The sequence below is a fragment of the Sturnus vulgaris genome, chromosome Z, assembly GCF_052056855.1.
Source record: "Sturnus vulgaris isolate bStuVul1 chromosome Z, bStuVul1.hap1, whole genome shotgun sequence".
Taxonomy (NCBI): domain Eukaryota; kingdom Metazoa; phylum Chordata; class Aves; order Passeriformes; family Sturnidae; genus Sturnus; species Sturnus vulgaris.
Window position 1 is genome coordinate 72554465 of NC_142283.1, and position 13149 is coordinate 72567613.

Consider the following 13149-nt stretch of genomic DNA (forward strand, 5'->3'; position numbering starts at 1 on the left):
TTGACCAGCTCCTCAATGGTATGGGGCTGCTCAGAGGAACAGCCAGCTCAGTTAGGGCAATAAGCAAAGCCTCTCCCTTCTACTTGAGTGCAGCAGATTCCTGATGGTCAAGGCACCGAAGCAGAGATGGGGAGGCCTGGTGAGACATCTTGAAGACAGAAACTCGGGGCTACGGCCTGATCAGAGCTCCTGCTGCTCACAAGTGACTGGGTTTACATCCAATTAAGTTGTAATGGATAAATTAAAGCCCTGGGGATAGCTCTGACTGTGGAAATTGCTGCTGCAGGATTTTCAGTCCCTTCTCTCATCAGCACTGGTAACTCTACTGTGCTATTTCCATCACACTCTGCTCCTGCCTGGCACAGCAGGGCTGAGCTGAGACATGGCTAAAAGTCTCCAGTGCCCCAAATCCCTCCCATGGTGCAGGCAAGTACACTGAGCAGCTGGGTGCAAAGTCAGGCTGGGCTGAGCCTGCAGCAAACCCTGAATTAAGCTGCTCAATCCCTGGTGAGAAAAGCAGGAAGGAGGTCTCCCTGGCTGTACTCTGCTCACGTGGATCTGCAGGAGAGAGAGGAGGGGGGCTTTGTCCTCTTTGCCCTTCTATTTCTGGGCTCTACACTCTTCCTCTTCCACAGGGAAAAGGCTCAGGCATTAGTAAACATCTTCAGCCCGCCTGCTGGGAATGGTGCATCATCTAGGCAGAGCAGGGGTGGGAGCTTTTAAACAGTCTAGGGAGGCTGGAGCTCTGCAAGTGCAGGGTGGTCCAGTAAGGATCAGGGCACACTACAGGTGTGGAGTGGCCAGATTCTGTGGAGGGCAGTGATGGCTGCAGGGGTTCTCCACACAGAAAACCTGGTCCTTGCTGCACCCCCACTTTATTCCACAACAGCACCTGTGGCATTGAGGTTCTTGCAGGACAGCTCTGATTGGGATGAGCCAACAGTAATCCACCCTGACCCTGAACAAAGCCTTGCTCTCCTCAGAGCCCCAGAGCCAGAACTTGAGCAGTCCCCTCCTCTGCACCCGTGTGCAAGAGCTCATCCATACCTGAGATTCCTTCTCTGCAAATGCTCTGGAAAACAACGGCTGCTGCTGCCAGGGGTGTGCTGCCAGAGCAGCACAAGGCTAAAGTGTACAAGGGTTTTCCAGCCTGGAGGGGCTGTGCAGACATAGGGGTGAGCAGGACAAAGAGCACTGGCTGACTCAAATTACTCCGTTTGCTGCTTGTCTCCAGAACGTGGATGCAGCTTCTTGGTCCTAAGTATCCTCTTTCCTTCTGTATCAGAAGATCTCTGCTCTTGTCCCTCACTACCACCACACCACCCTGCAGATCTGCACACTTCACCCCATGTCCTGTATGTTCCCCAGCTCCCTGCTTATGAGATGTTTCCTGAAAAACATCACATGCTTCTGCCGTGTAGGAAATAGGACATGAGGGCCCGCAGGGGCCATCACACGGTGATAGGAGGCCTGGTCAGTTTGAGGAGCCCAGGGTACATGGGAGAAGGTCTCAGCCCCAGCCTGGTGATGTCCAGCAGCACCCAGTCCAGGTGATGCAGCTGGACTACATTTCCCAGTGCGCTGTGTGCTGCTGAGCCCTGCAGGGCCATGCATGTTCCACACCCAGCAACATGCCTGGAGGCTGCAGCAGCCCCCATCTAGCTGCCAGCAGGGACTGGCAAGGTCCCTGCTGTGCAGGCACATTGCTGTGCCCCCCTTGCCTCCCTGTCACTCCAGCTGCAAAGCCACTGAGGGGTTGTGTGCAGCACGAGGGCTGCAAGTATTTGTTGTGTCATTAATATTCTTCCAGCATAGTCAGCACGGCACCTGGCAGCATTTGCTCGCTGCCTCCTGTTATCTCTTGTCGATGCTTCTTATGCCTGGGTGCCAGTGCTGTGACATCCATGGAGACAGAATCCACATCCATCCCTGTCTCTTAGTTCTGGGCAGTGATTTCAGCTCCCTTCTCTGCTTCTCCTCAAGCAAACACCAGTGCCTGGGGGGCATTGATGCCAGAGCCCAGCTGAGTGCATTCCTGCTGGAAGCCCCATGTAGGTTGTGAAATTGAAAACATTGAGAACATTGATAAAAGAAAGCCAGCCATCACCTCTGAAAAGGAGGGACAGGCAGCTCCAGCTGTGCCTGCACCACGTGTAACCCAGGGTGATGTGACATGCAGCCATGTGAGCACAACTGCACAGAATCATAGAATGGTTTGTGTTGGAAAAGACTTTAAACATCATCTTGTTCCAACCCCTCTGCCGTGGGCAGGAACACCTTGCACTAAACCAGGTTGCTCAAAGTCCCATCCAACCTGGCCTTGAGCACTGCCAGGGTTGGAACATGCATACCCCTGGGCAACCTGTTCCAATGCCTCACAGGGAAAAAAAAATTCCTAATATCTAAACTTATTCTTTTTGAGCTTGAAGCCACTCACCCTTGTCCTATAACCTCACAGTTCCTGATGAAATCCCTCTCTAGTTTCCCCATAGGCCCCCCTTAAGATACTGGAAGGTTGCTGTGAGCTGTTCACACAACCTTCTCTTGAGCACTGAACATCCCCAGCTTTTTCAGCCTGTCTTCATAGGGGACATGCTCTAGTCCCCTTATCAGCTCCAAAGCCCTTTTCTTGACTTGCTCCAACAGTTCCAAGTCCACATTCTTGCAGTGATTAAGCACTACAGGTACCTTCACAGATCACCAGGAGCTGGTCACTTCATGCCAGGCAGAGACAAACATCTCCAACATTACCCACCGTGCTCCTGAACCAGCCTGAACACCTTATCTCACAACACCTGGCCATGCTCCCATCCTTCAACACTGCCCAGCAGATAAAAAGGCTTTTCCTTGCCCTCTTGACCTGGACCTGGGAAATGTGGCTTTCAGCAGCTCCGTGCTCATCCCAGGAGGCTGTGTCAGCCTTTCTCCATCTCCTGCATCTTGCCAAGCAATTAGTAACACTCCCCAGGGACTTTGCAGCACTTTGAAGGGCTTGTGGTTCTGCCAGATGTGAGCCAGGAGCACAGATGCCAAGAACCTGGTCTGGCTGCAGTGCTGGGACAAGTGAGGGCATACTAGAGTGGACTGCCCTTGGGCTAGGTGGTGCCTGTGACCCACAGCACCAGTTGCAGGAGAGCGAGTGTCCTGGTTTCAACTGGGATAGAGTTAATTTTCTCCCTAGTAGCCGTTTCAGTGCAGTGATTTGGATTCAGTATGAGAATAATGTTGATAACACACTGATGTTTCAGCTGTTGCTTACCCTAACTCAAGGACTGTGCAGTTTCCCATGCTTTGCCAGTGAGCAGGTGTGCAAGAAACCAGGAGGGAGCACGGCCAGGAGAGCTGATCCAAACTAGCCAAAGGGATATTCCATGCCATAGAACATCATGGCCAGGATTTGCTGATAGCTAATGGGAACCAATAAGTGGGCCATGAGGAAGTATCTTGTGCCTCATTTAATTCACTCTGGTTTTATCTTTCTCCTTTTAATTACAATTATAATTTTTAATTTTTATTATTATTAATAACAGCAGCAGCAGCAACAACAACAATATTGTTTAAATTATTAAACTGTTCTTATGTCTTATTACCCACAATTTCTTTCCCCCCCTGAATTTCCTCCCCACCATGGCAGGGGGAGAGTGTGTGAGCATCTGTGTGGTACTGAGTTGCTGGCTGTGGTTAAACTGTGACATCAGGACAGCTAGAGCCTTCACCCGTGGTTCATCAGTGCCGTTTGATCTGTATGGCTTGATATTGCTGCAGGGAGGAACTCAGAAGCAGCACAGCAATGTGTAGGGAAAGTCTGGTGAGGGCATCCATAGCTCAGCACAGTGCCTGCCAGAGACCCGACAGAATACACCTGCACGCACAATTCACCCCAGAGATCCTGACACTGACAGACCAGCATCCTCCTGCTTCCTCTGGCTTCTTTACCCACCTCAGAACTGACAAAAAGAAAACCTTCCGGGGGAAAACAATGCTGGAGAGCCATTCCCCTTTGAACACTGAGCTTCTGTTTAGGAAGGACACATCCCATCCCAGCCCCATCAGCATGGGTGAGAGACATGCTCCCAGTCCCTTCTGCTCTCCTGACCCCAGGCAGAGATGGTGGAGCCCTGCTTATTCTCCCAGATGCCTGAGCAAGAGGTGGGTGCTGCAAGGAGCTCCCCACCCTTGAGCCAGTGGTCACTCAGGCTAAACCTCTGTGAATAACTCCTTGGCCTGCCCATGGTCCTGTAATCATCCACACCACGCAGTTTTGTTTTCTGACACAGCTATGGCTTGGACCTAGTAGGGCCAGTTAAAGGGAGGTCATTGCTCAGAGCATTCATAAGAGAAAACATGGGCACAGCCACCTCCAGGTAGAGAATTTTTCTGTGTGTCTGTCCTCCTGTGTCTGTTGCCTTCCCCTCTCTGTGCCAGGACACAGAGGAGCAGTGTGACTATGTTGTACTCTAGATGCCCATGGGAATCCTTCAGCTGGAGGTCACCATTGCCACAGCCGTGGCACACGGCTGTGATGCTGTCTCCAGGTGTTGGAGGAGCTGGAAATCAAAGGATCAGTTCTCTCTGCACTAGAAAACTGGGAGTTCCCTGTGACTGCAGGCACTTCCTAGCTTTTTCCCATGTCCTTGTGCCCTTTCCAGGCAGGGCAGTCTGAGGCAGCATGAGCTGGAGCATGGCCTCCCAGTGTGCTGAGGGAAAGCAGCTTTGCTGTGTTTGTCATGGAAGCTGCCACTTGCAGCCAATTCAATCACAGCTCTTTATTGCTTCCCCCCGCTGTTGAAAATCTCATTATGTTTAGCGAGCTCTGTGAGCAGTCCTGCCAACCCTCCTGGTGTCCTGTCTTCTTCCATGGGTCCAGGCACCCTGGCTGCTGAGGAAGCGTATCAGCATGCTCCATGGGTCCCAGGAAGAAAATCCTGCACCCCAGCATACATAGATGGATCTGGCATGGACTAGGTGTACCGGGATTTTCCATGAAGATAAAGGCAAGGGAATAGGGTGTGTGTTTTTCTAAGTAGGGACATCTCAACAGTGAGACAGCAAGAGCACAGGGCTATCCACAGACAGCAGCCTTGTACTCCACATTAGGGCAAAAACGGGGAAAGAGGGTGGGTTCTGCTTGGCTCTCTTAGCGTCAAATGTGAGGCTGATGGTCCCAGGTCAGCAGCACGACAAGCAGAGGATACTTGAGCCAGGACAAATGGCGGCAGGTGGGATATGTGCTGGCTCCAGCACAAGGCAGAGCTGAGACAAATGGTGCAGGGCTTTGATCCTGCTGTGTCCTGCATGCTGGAGCACAGTTCCATTAATGCCTTTGATTACCGTGACCTCGTTTCTGTCCACCTGTGTCATGGGTGGTTGGTCACCCCATCCTGCGGAGCCTTTGTTGTACAGTGGCTGATTGCACCAGCCCTGGGCTGACTGGTCTCTGGGGGGTAATTACAAGAGACACCTGGTGCTGCAGGCTGTGGCTGAGCCAAGTGTGTCACCATCAGCCCAGCACTGGAGATGTAAGTCACACCACAATGCATGGCAGGCCCTTCCTTATGGGTCATTCAGGAGCATCTCTGTGGATGCCCTGTGGCCTGGACTCTTGCAAAAAGGGATCATAAAAGGTATTATGCATGTTTCTGCTGGCTGAAAGGGGATAAGAGACTCCCCACAGGAGGCTGTGGCATGAGACAGGACCTTCCCTTTTCCCCCAGGTCTGCTGTGATGGTGCTGTAGGTCTGCTCAATATCTTGACCTTGGACTGATCTTGGACTGGAACACACGTGGCTTTATGCACGTATTTATACTACAAAGGGCAGCTGCTCTCTAAGATCTGGGCACTGTGCCATCCACACCACTCACACTGACTTATCAGGACACTGCGCCCTCTTCTCTCCTCTTCTCCCCACCTGCCCAGCCTCTGTGGAGGATGACTGAACTGATGCCTAGAAAGGCTGATCTGGAACAGAGACTAGACAGAGTTAAAAGGAACAAAATTGAGCAAAAGGAACAAAAGCCTTAAAAGGATACACCTTGGGCAGTACAAGACCTGGCCGGGGCTTTACCCAGGTTGAATCCAAGATGGCTCCCAGACACAAGTTTTTACACTTTTAAAAGTTTTGGTTCATCTACATATTGGAGTCAATTATCCAACCATAGCCCCAGGTTATGAAGTATCAGCCCCCTTGCTTGCTTCCTTTCCCTTGCCATTGTTTATGCTCTTTGGGTACCAGTTGTCCTTGATTCTCTGGCTAGGAAAGGATTGTTTTGTCTATCTACCCTGTGAAGAGAACTTACTAACACCTAATACGAAGTTTCAGCAAGCAGCAGACAATCTGCAAAACATAGAAGCTAAAACCCAAGGCATCACTATGACAAACTTTGGTCAGGGGCTGAGTGCTGGGGAAGACAGCAGGCTCCTGGGGCTTCTGCAAGACCATGCACTGAAGAAAGGGGTGAGCAGGGACCCTCCAAGACCTTGGCTTTCCAGTATCCCATGTGTGAAGGAAGCTGCTTTGGGGAGGCATAGCATTCTAGTGATGGCACCTGCAAAGCTAGGACATGGACAGGCATCCCAGGATAGGTCAGATAGGAGCTGTGCCAGCTCAGGGTCCCTGGCAGCAGTGGTGCCTCCTCCAGTGCACCATTGGTGCAGTACCGGGCAGGATGATGGGGCTGTGAAGACCACAGAATACCAGATAGGACGACCAGCTGGGCCACCTTATCCTTTCCACCAGGCCCATGGCTTCATTTCACTGGAGAAACCACTGTCTGACTTTTTCTTTTCTTTTCATATGGTTCCTTTTGGGGTCAGTATATTTTGAGCACTTCTCTCTTCCCAGATACTTGATTTGCATATGTGATTTCTCAGGATTTGCTTTTCTTTGGAAGCTGTACAGGCTGAGAACTGAAAGGGGAAGTCCAAGCCCTTTGTTTAATGGGATAGAAGAAGAGACTCTAGGCTCTACCAAACACTCCATCAGTTCTTTATGAAAGAGAACTGTGATGACTGAGGTCAGTACATGGGGTGGTGTGTAGCACTGGAAAGGGAGCAATGCAGAGAGGCTTGAGCAGTGAAGGAGGTGCAGGGTGAAAGGTTTCTCCAGGAGAGAGAAAGTTTCTTGGGCAGCTGGAGGGACCACTGGCACAACATGCCAGATGGAGAGCAGATGGTGGGAAGGGGTATAAAGCACAAGGGCAGAAAGAGCAGATCAGGAGCTCTGATCTTGGTGCAGAGGGTCTTTAGGCAGTCAGGTTGAGGGGGAAGCTAGTCTGCCCCAAATCTTAGGATTCTTACCTCCTGCTGGGAATTAGCCACATTCCCTGTTCAAGAACCAGGGTAGGATGTGCTGAAGATGGTTCTGGGATGGAAACAGGAATGCCTGGGCCAGATGTGTAACTGCTTGGATACCAGAGCTGCAAATCCCATTTCTGAGCACATCTTCCTCAAACCAAAATGCAGTACCCTACCCCCCTTCCAGTCCTTCCCCTCAACCTTACTCCACCCTGCTTCCAGCTGTGAACTGCTTATGTCCAATTTTATGTGCTAAAAATACCTTTCTGGGCAGTCAGCAAATGCACAGCCAAACAGAGGACGTTGGCAGTCTGAGCATGAAGGGGATTTGGGAAGTATTTAGGTTTGGTGTGGGCTGCAGCACCAGGCCAGGAGGACCTGGATGGCCTGAGCAGTGGGCAGAGGGCTGGAGATTTCCAGAGGACTTGCATCACTGGGGCAATGCCAAGGCAGAGTCTTGCCTAGCTTGGATGTGTGCTTCTGGGGAGAAGATATGTGCGAGTGGACTCAGAAAGGTGGGAAGATGTTCCCTGTGGAGAGCAGTCAGCAGGCCCTGCTCCCTCCCCTGGGAAGAGGTGTTGTAGCAGTCATAGAAAAGGGATTATCCAGCCCTCAGGGCCTACCCCTGCTCTGCCCAGAACCCAGGAATGCTGTCCTGGGTACCCTCCAACACTTTGGGCTCTCCCCTGTCACAGCTCTGCTCTCAGCACACCTATCTTGGATCAGACCTGGAAGCTCCTCAGGCCACCGTAGGGGCAGAGGTGGTAGCCTTGTGCTAGACTTTGTAGCCTTGGGTGACCAGTTGCACAAGAGGGAGTCCCTGTCCCTGCCACTGTCACCAACTGGGTGACAGCAAAGATGCCCCAGTGCCACCCCTCTCTCAGGCCGACAAAGCTCCCTGCAGACCTCCCAGATATTTTACAGGGTCTAAGACAGACCATGATAACTGATCATGACCAGGCTGTCACCTGTCATGATCAGGGCTGATCCCTCTGCACCCCAGCACTACTGGGGCTCCCCTCACCCTCCTTCTGCCTATGGGTCTGGGGTTCTTCCCCCAGCTCTGTAGATGAGCTGTAGGGGTTTAAGACATCTGTGTTCTATCCTCATTTTTGGGAAAGGGGCTGGAGGATTCCTAATTTCAGGGTGGCATGGAGTGGGGGCCATTGTCTCGTTGATGGCACTGGAAGATCCCTGTGTGGAAGGAGGTTTGGGCATGGTAGGGTTGGGAAAGTCGCTGGAGAAGTGAGGAAGAGCTCACAGCAGGGTTCAAGACTGAGTTCTGGCTGGATCCTGTAGGCATTTTCCAGTTCTCCCTGCCAGAATATGCTCTACGTTCTGGAAGCAGAGGCTGCAGCCCTGACTGAGGCAGACTCTGTATCCTGGAGAGGGACCAGCACCATGTGGGGACCCAGGTCACACAGGGTCATGTGCTTGTGCTGTGCAGAGAACAGACCACTTCCTGGCTTTCCCAGGGATGGATCTGCTGGGCTACCCTCTTCAGGCCTGAGCCTGAACCAGCAGCTTTGGGTTGACATCCCAGCCCAGCTGCAGCCCACACCCATCACCTGACCAACATCTATAGGTACAAGCAACTATAGGTCCATCTATAGGTATTGACCAACGCCACCATCTATAGGTACAACCCACACTGGGCTCCCCTGGGACAGGTGTGAGGTAGGGAGGAGGATAAGACCCTGATATGCTACTGTTGTTTGTGAGTTCTGACACAGTAATAGACATTACTATAGGGGAACATGGTGGCTGTGCTAGCAGTGCTTTTGAAGCCTCAAAAGCTTTTGATTCTTAAAAGCCACAGCAACTTCTCCTTTTCCTTGTGGTTTTGAGCCTCCAGTGTTCTTCTCTATCAGAAGTAAATCTGATTGTAAATTTCAGGTGATTTGGGTTTTTCTCTCTTCAGTCCGAAAGCCTGAGTCCTGGTAGCTCTTCAGTGACCGAATGGTCCTTCAGGAAACAGCCCATCAATCACATTTGCAATGATATTGAATTCAATGCACATGGCTGAGTATGCTGGCTTTCAGTATTTCTTCAGCATTTTTCTAGTGGATGCTATACACCAAGAAAACAACAAATATCAAAACAATGATAAATTTCTAAGGAGGGAGAGGCCAAATGCAGATTTCCAGGCCTTGGGACAGGGGTAAAGAAATAAACTCATCAGGGGCAATAGGAAGCCTGTTGTACCCCTTGTGATTTTTTGATGCCTGGCCGTTGAAAAAAAAACAATTCCAAACCAATTCAATTGGTTTTACCTCTTTCACATTCCAGGGAGAGTAAGTGAGAGTCTGTGCCTAAATCTGGGATTTTATCAGGACATGACCCAGTGAGTGCTGTCTGTGGCCGTTCTCCTGGGTGCTTGCACTGTTGTTGACTGCACAGGAACAAGAAAAATCTGGTTCCCCAAGGACAGAGATCCAGCAAGGAAACAAGAATGACATGACTTAGTGCTGCTGTTCCTCTTGCTGAAAGCTTTCTAAAAGGCTTCACCCAGTAACCTCACAAAAGCTACATGTGACACAGCTGGACTTGATGTAATGATGCTCCCAAATGGACTTTAGGAGACATCTAGTTTGCAGAAACTCATTGTTGCTTGTTTACTGGGATAATACAGATAGATGCATCAAGCACTGTCCTGAGGATGGTGGCTCCTGTGAAAGGATCTTCCAGGGAACTCTGGGCCAATGAGTTCCAGCTGAGTGGTGAAAAACACCATGGGTGACAGCACCCATACCCAGAGCACTGGTAGTATTGCACCATAAGGCACTGTGCTTGTCTATCTAGGAAAACACAGAGAGACTCTGTAAAGAATTGAAAGAGGAATGGCCCAGGAGAGCTGCAACATCACAGGGAATCAGGAAAGTCATGGAAGCTTGAAGCTGTGCAAGAGTTTGTGAGCTGAAAAGGGGCTCAGAGAAGAGCTTGGTGGTGACATCTGCAGGAGACTAGGGGAGCGTGAGCATGCCCCAAGTGGAGAGCACTTAGGGAATTCTCGCCCATACCCAAAAACCCTACCTGAGCTCAAAAGTAACAGGAACAAGACACCTCCATCCATCTCCAGGACGACCCTTTTATCCCCATACTGTCCACACTGTCCTTATCAAATGTTTCCCATCCTAAAAGACACCGGCAAAGAGCAGCTCAGGGCAGGAAAGGTTTGGAGAAGAAAGGAAAAGAGAATACTTGCAGGTTCAGGAGGTTGTCTGATCTGGAAACTCTACTGGTGGAAGTCAACAGCAAGAATATTGCAGCTGGATTTGTTCAAGGTAATAAGAAGAGAGATTTTTGGAAGTATTTAAAAGATATGCAGATGTGGTATTTAGGGACATGATTTAGTGGTGGGCTTATTGTACTGGCTTAGTGGTTAGACTTGATGATTATGTAAGTTTTTTCCAACATAAATGGTTCCGTGATTTGAAAGAGAAAGTGATACATGATGAGAGCAGCCCAGGATGGCCTTGGGCACATTAATGAGGGGTGTGTTCCTCAACATCCTCCACTGGATCTGGAAAGAGAGAGGAGAGGGACAGATATGAGAAGGTTTTGGAGGTGCTTGTGGGAGCAGAGCTATGGGAACCTGAGGTAACCAGGGAAAAGGCTGGACTAAGACACCTGTGAGACTCATGGAGCCTGTACCCACTGTCTGTGAGAAGATGCGTGAGAATCAACACTGTGGCTGGTGGGACGCTCTCTTTCCAAAGAGGAAGCTTGTGCCACATGTGATTTCCCTGTGGGGCTGTCTCATTTCTGTGTGAGTGCCTCTCCTGTGCAGGGTTGCACGGACACCTTTCCTGAGCAGCTCACACTGAATCCTGTCTGAGGACTTCATGCCAGCATGGCCCTGCCAGCGCTGTCTCTGACATTCCTCCTGGCCCTTGCTCCTCTGCTGCTTGCACAGGGACAGATGCACACCCCTGTGACTCCGCGGGAAGCAGGTAAGAGTGGACTGTGCCTGTCTCTTACAAAAATAGTTTTGCTGCTCCTCTACCTGTGTATTTGCTACGTGGCCTTACCCTGCTCAGCCCACAGCCGAGCTGGGAGGGGAGGGCTGAAGCTGGTATATGCATATGCCTGAGACACTCAGGCATCCTTCAGGTTGTGGTGCGACAAGCTCTGATGGGGTGGAGGGTGGCAAGTCTCAGTGTGCTAGGAAACTTCCATGAGCGTGAGACTTGCAGTGTCCCTCTAGGAAGAGGGTAATGTTGCTGGGAGCAGGAGGTGGCCAGGTCTTTTTATGCAGCAGACAGATGAATCCAGGGCAATCAGAGCAGTGATGGCCTTTCTGGGCAGTTCAAGCAGCACCCCTGTCACAGGTGATGATGGTGTTCATCAAAGACATGGGGAGTTGTGAGCTCTGTTAGCTGGGATGCCTGCTCTCTCCTATAGTCCCTGGGGTTGAGGGAACTGTAGTTTGGTGGAATAGTTCACATCAAGAGGCTTGTTCTGTTTTTTCTCCATGCCAGGATGGGGCATGCCCAGGTAGGGGCAGTTCCTGGGTCTCTGCTAGGCTTTTCCTACAAAAATGTGGGCTTTCCTGTGGTGATTATGTGCTACACCCTGGGCTTGCTGGTACCTGTTGAGGTCCCCATGGGCCACAGCATGGGTAGGGAACCTGAGCTGTGGGTATTCTCTCTGTAGGGAAATGGGAGCAGAAGTGGCTAACCAAATCATCAGATGGGTCATGAGTCATGCTGCCCATCACTGGTGGATCAAGGGATGCTGCACTTCCAGCAGTGGGCAGCTCTCAGCTATCCAGGGCAAGATGGAATCTCTCCTAGTCTGTACTCATGTCTGAGACTGACCCAAAAGGATCCTGGATGCCACCCTTGGGCAGGGTGTGTGTTACTTCAGAGTGTTTAATGGCAGAAGGGGTGAAGGTATGTGAGGGGGATGCCTGATGAGGCTGCGATCAAATCAAGGGTTCCATGTCTGACAGGTAGTTTTCTGTCAGTGAAGTATGTGCTCTGAGGGCACTGGGAGAGACACTGTTGAGGGGGAAGAAGTTTCGTGTCTGCATCATGTGGTCTAAAAGGATGGGGCTGGTGACCACTGTCCTTTGATGTGGAGAGCTGGGGAGAGGGTTGTGATGATGGCGTGGAAACCTGCTGCCAGAAAAGGGAAGTGGTGAGTGCTGGCTGTCAGGAAGTGGGCAGTTGTAGCTGAAGAGAGGTGTTTCATCCTCCTTCAGGAAAGACCACCTCCATGCCCCCTGCCTCCTCATGGACTTGTTTTGCACAGAGTGAGCAAGTCTAGGTGACATGTCTGCCAGGACACGACAAGGCAGACTCATTCTGGGTGAAGTGCAAAGGCTGGGCTGAAGTGCATTGAGCAGGGTGTGGGCTTTGTGGCCACTGGTGTGAACACAGGTGGTCTGCGGGGCAGACTCTAGTTGAAAGTTTCTTCCACTCTTTTGTGAAATCAGCTTTTGTGGAAAAAGCTGATTAACACACAGAGTCTAGGTATTTGGTTTATTTACAGTTCTGCACAGAAAGTTGTGCTAGGTGGCAAGTCCACACATCCAGCACATCGAGGCAGACAAAAGCTAGTATACACAGACACAGTCCTTGGTTATTAGTATATCTTACTGAAATCACTGCTTGCCTACGTTACTATGACTCATCCTTTCCCTTCTTCACTGTAAAAGCACAGTGTTCCAAGAAATCATGGTACATGCTAGGAGAGTGGTGGTCTTTTTGAGAGAAGGAGGCAAATGAACTGAAAACGTGGGTTTTTTATGACAATTAAGAGCAGGGATTCATCACTAGGGTGATGAATAACGTAACAAAAGTCGTCAAAACTGGGTGTTTTCTAGCTCTAGGTAAACATCATGGATGAGA